Source organism: Triticum aestivum, chromosome 1B (genome assembly GCF_018294505.1).
Source record: "Triticum aestivum cultivar Chinese Spring chromosome 1B, IWGSC CS RefSeq v2.1, whole genome shotgun sequence".
NCBI lineage: Eukaryota > Viridiplantae > Streptophyta > Magnoliopsida > Poales > Poaceae > Triticum > Triticum aestivum.
Window position 1 is genome coordinate 466,675,886 of NC_057795.1, and position 5,489 is coordinate 466,681,374.

A 5,489-nucleotide genomic window follows, 5' to 3' on the forward strand; every position below is an offset into this window, starting at 1 on the left:
GCTATCTGTCTAGCCTCGTGTAAATAGAGGGCGGATGGTAGGAGCTTGGCCGGCGTCTGGCCTCGTTTAAACTGAGGGCGGATGGGAGGATCTCGGTCGATGTTGCGTTTAATTACGGCCTGCTCATGAACGGACGTGTGGCCGGAGTAGGATTATCGGTTTGCATGTGGGTTTAACGGAGGGATTTAATGGAGGCGCCGGGCGTGCAGTGGGCGGCGCAGTACTATTCGATTTGACAGTATTAATGAGCCGTCAAATCACAAAGGCCCTCGCCTCTCGTGAAACCGACCGAGCTAGACTGCCCCGCCCTCTAGCCTTTTAAAAAATGTATATACTCCACTTTTGTACAGTAGTAGTATCGATGGATTGCGCCATGGAGCAAAACTTGAAATTAAAAAAAAGGTGGTACATATAGAGAGCGCTCGTGAACTATGTGTCATTACATGGCAATAAATAAAGTACTACATGATACTAAGGCTGGTCGTAATGGGAGTATCATAGGTAGTATCATGCATGCCAACTAAGCAATTTTGATGAGGTGTCATTGAATTAAATGAGGAAAGAGGAGCTTGAGTACCATATACTACTTTATGTCATGCATGGCAATAAATGTAGTCCTATATGATACCAACATATGATACCATGCATTACGGATGTAGTATCATACACTAGTATCATATGCATGATACTAGTATATGATACTCCCCATTACAACCAGCCTAATATATGATACATGGCACAGGAGTACTAAGTACATATTATTAATACAGTTTTGCTAGAACTCATCTAGATGAGATATAATTTGGTCTCATTCATCTTTTATAGCCATTTGATGTGATGCTATAAGATGCGTGTGTGCTGACATGGGTTGTATTTGTTCTTGTGCAAGGAACTGACCACTGCATGTCATGTTTGATAGTCTCAAGTCATTAAAAGCATACAAGCCCCACATCTCTTCTCGGTTGATTCCTCTATTTATGTCAAAAAATAAGAAACAACATGAGAGTTAATGCACCACGCCTATGTGTTTACTAGTATTTGGTTTTCGTAAGATGACTTAATACTCAACTAGATGGAGGGAGTATTCGATTTGACAGCGGGTGGCACAGTTCCCGATACAGCTTTAATGTAGACGAGGGAGGGAGTAGCAGTTTCCGATATGTTGAACAGCCAATGCATCCTCCTTCAATTAATGCATGAGGGAAGTAATGGGAGGAGGTCCGGGAAAAGAGGCTCCACGATGTGAATGCAATGCAGTTTGCCCTCATTGCCCTCATATAAAGGCGCCCCTCCATTCCAATGCATCTACCACATCGTACGCACCTAAGAATTTTCCTAAGCACCTACACTAAGCGCAAAAGAGCTCGCTCCAGACCCATGGTGGCGATGCACGTGAGCGGCCAGCGGCTGCGCCAGATGGTCCACGACACCGGCCTGCGGCATGGCACCGAGGATTGTCTCCAGACGGTGTTGGAGACCGGCTGGTGGATGGCCGCCGTCGACACCAACTACGACTCTTAGTTGGACCAGATGATCGTTGCCACCAGCACCAAGTTCACCATCCTCAAGATGCTCGCGGACGACATCGCCGTACTCCTCCAGCCCGCGCGCCCGGGCTCCTCATTGCCTGCCACCCTAATCGGCTCCATGACCGGAACCTCTTTCAAGCACTGGTGGCCCTGCGACTGCCCACCTGGAGGTCGCGCTCGCCACGAGGCGCCTTTCCCTGCAAGAATTCGTCGACCTACACATCCATGCATATGAGCAAATCGTGTACATAGGTATCTACAGGGCCAGTGAGGAGGCTACGACGTTGGCCTTCCTCAATCGGCTGGAAGCCTTGGATGCCTTTGTTGAGAAGCACCTCGACCTCGCCACAAAAGCGCTGCTCCTTAGCCGCCGGTCAGTGGCCCGACGCACTAAGTTGAGGAGGAGGAGGTCGTACGTTCGTGGATTCATCTTTCTTCTTGCCTTCTGTAACCACCACTGCGATTGCATCATCGTGGCCATAATTCTTATTGTGCTGTTGCATTCTCGTTCCAGTCAATACTGACATGTCCGATCCCTTTGCTTAATTATATGCATCACTGTAACTAGTACTCCATCCGTCAATTTATAAGTTGTGCATACCTTTTCCATCAACTTCGTGCAACGCGCGTGCATCTTGCTAGAAACACTAGAATATGTCTATGTAATCCATATGTGATAGTCCATTTGAAATCTCAAAAAATACAAATAATTAGGTACGGAGGGAGTAATGTATTAGGAGTATATCAAAACAATAGTGATTTCTTCCAAGTTACTGAACAAATACTACTATTCTACTACTTTGGATCCGTCACAGCGCACGGGCACATTGCTAGTAAAAGGAAAAGGCCTGCCGCATTCGCGTCGCACCCCCACACGCCCGGGAATCGGGAGTACAACACGGCCCGTCCGGCACGACACATAGCTTAGGGAAGCCGTGTTGCCTGCCTAGCATTTTCACTTTCATTCCGGACCGCCGTTGAGAAAACCGACACCCCGCCCGCCGCCGGGTTGGAAAACAGAAACAAGGGGAAGATCTAGTTGTAGCACGGAAGCCAAGAAATTTTGTGTCAGACGGGGCTCGTTGATAGAGTAGAAACATTCCATACTAGTACTACTCCTACTAGTACTACCAAGTTTGTACTCCTAATACTATATTACTAGTACTACCACTATACAACTACTAGTAGATACGTGCACGACACAACATCGTAGGAACAAAAAACGGGAAGATCTTGTTTTGGGTGATTTATCTTTTTTTCAATCAACGTAGTATGAATAATATGATGTGGGGGCACCCATGAAGCTTATGTGGCTTAGTTGCATGGCTACGGAAGGTTAGAGAAAAATAAATAGATAATGTGTTTAGCGTGCACTCCACTAAATAGATATACTTTGGATCCATTGCAACGGACAGGCACATCTATATCTATACCCCCTATATAGTGTGTGAAAAACTTTGAAAGTTGGTCGTTGGATGAAGCCAATCCGATGGTACAAAGATGGCAAATCCGAGCACTACTGGCCGTTGGATATCATCCACCAGATTCTGCCACATGTATAATCTAGAAGACTTCATGGTTGAACTTAATTCATGACTAACTTTGCCACAACTAAGCTTAGGAAAAGTTATTATTTCTTCAAAATGAGAGCCACAAGTTGGCAAGCCTAAGGGAATCTTGCCACATTTTTTGTGTGTATGTCATGTGGGGCCTTAGTGTGGCTTTCCTAAGGTGTGGCTTGAACCAAACACTCACCTAAGTTACTCAAACTTGCCTAACCTTACATTCCACTAGATTTTGCCACATGTTAGAATCCAGAAAACTCCATATGTAGAAGCATAATGCATAAACCACCAGAATCTCATGCGTGCAATGCACGTGTACCTTACTAGTACTAGTTGGTAGTAATAAGAAACAAATTCCAGTTTTGGCACGAGCTCGTACTGCGGGAGCACCACAAGGCCTGCCGCAGGAGTTACATTTCCCTCTCGGGGCCCACGGGACCGAACTTCAGTGGCTTAGTGCTCGGCCTAAGAGTCAATGACATGCGGACCTTAAATGCAGCTGGCCCACATGTCATTCTCATGGTGGTGGCGTGGTTCGCGACTCACTCGTTCGAGATGAACCGGCCGGTGGTGGCATGGTCGTGGCGAGGGTACCATAGCTGGGCGTCGGGGCGTTACAAGGCGTAGATGGCCACACCGGTGGGTACTACCTGTATTACATAAGTACTCCAGCTGAGGATTGATGCCCGGGATGAAATTTGTCACAGCCGCTGGATGAAAATTCGATGGTGCGGGAGTACGGATTGGAGCACAGCAGCGGAGCAGGCAAACCGCGTCCAATCAGGTGTGTCTGTGGTAGAAAGTTGATGGTCGCCGCAGTTCAGCTGGCCCGCATGTCATGCACACAAAGGCAGAGGAGCGGTGGGGCCGAGAGGGATGAGGGGCACGAACAATCCTACCATTCTGTCACTGACATGTGTGACCCATAAGCATGGGTCCCACCTATCAGCGAAGGAAAGGCAGGGCAAGGTAGTGCTAGCCACGTCAGAGGATCCATGTCCACGTCAGGGGACATCGTGCCGTGGGTTGGAGCGGTGTCATGGGAATCGCATGTGGGTGTGGCAGTGGTAGAAACAAGAAACGTGATGGTCGTCGTGGTTCAACTTCCATGGACAAGCTGTCGTGTCTGCTGACACATGTATATCAAAACTAGAGTGTTTATATTTCAAGCACGTGAACAAGTATTATTCTACTAGTTTGGATCCATTGCAACGCACGGGCCAGCACATTGGTAGTAGTAGTGTCCATCTCTATCTCTAGAGGCCTTCCCTCGTTCATCCTTTTCTCTCACAAGATAAACTACTCATACAAATGCATCTTGATGTTTCGTGGAACGCTCGAGGATGTTTCCTTGGGGGTCTTTCCAGCGCGACGTGGCCGTAGTTGCAAGTTGACTCCCCTTGAGATGCTGACATTGAGGGCACTCGGATTTCCTCCGATGAGCAGGTAAGATGAGTTTGATCACGTAGTAAATGCATTCTAAAGACTACTTCCGTGTCCATTTCCTAATTCTCCCCCTACCCACTGTTTCACAGGCTAGGCTTGGTGCGAGTGGAGATTGGCTTGCATATGTACGGTAGGGTACTGTCGGTGTCAAAACCTGTGGATCTCGGGTAGGGGGTCCCAAACTGTGTGTCTAGGCGGATGGTAACAGGAGACAAGGGACACAATGTTTTACCCAGGTTCGGGCCCTCTTGATGGAGGTAAAACCCTACGTCCTGCTTGATTGATATTGATATTGTGGATGTTTACAAGAGTGGATCTACCACGAGATCAAGGAGGTTAAACCCTAAAAGCTAGCCTATGGTATGATTGTAATGGTTGTTGTTGTGCCCTACGGACTAGAGCCATCTGGTTTATATAGACACCGGAGAGGGCTAGGGTTACATAGAGTCGGTTACAATGGTAGGAGATCTACGTACCCGTATCGCCAAGCTTGCCTTCCACGCCATGGAAAGTCCCATCCGGACACGGGACGAAGTCTTCAATCTTGTATCTTCATAGTCTTGGAGTCCGGTCGATGATGATAGTCCGGCCGATGATAGTTCGGCCGATGATGGTAGTCCGGCTATCCGGACACCCCCTAATCCGGGACTCCCTCAGTAGCCCCTGAACCAGGCTTCAATGACGATAAGTCCAGCATGTGTGTAGTCTTCGGCGTTGCAAGGCGAGTTCTCCTTCAAGTTCTACGTACCTGCCGAATAGTGTCCGGCTTCCTCATCAATGTTGCACGTCTTGGCTTCCACGCCCAATAATGGCCTTCTTCCACGCGTCGCGCGAATGTGAAAAGCCAGGGTGTCTTTTATGTCTTACCCCCTAGTTGTGCGAATAATCTACCTATAAGGGAGGCAAGAATCCAGATCCAAATCACCATCTTCCTCCCGCAAATACTCAT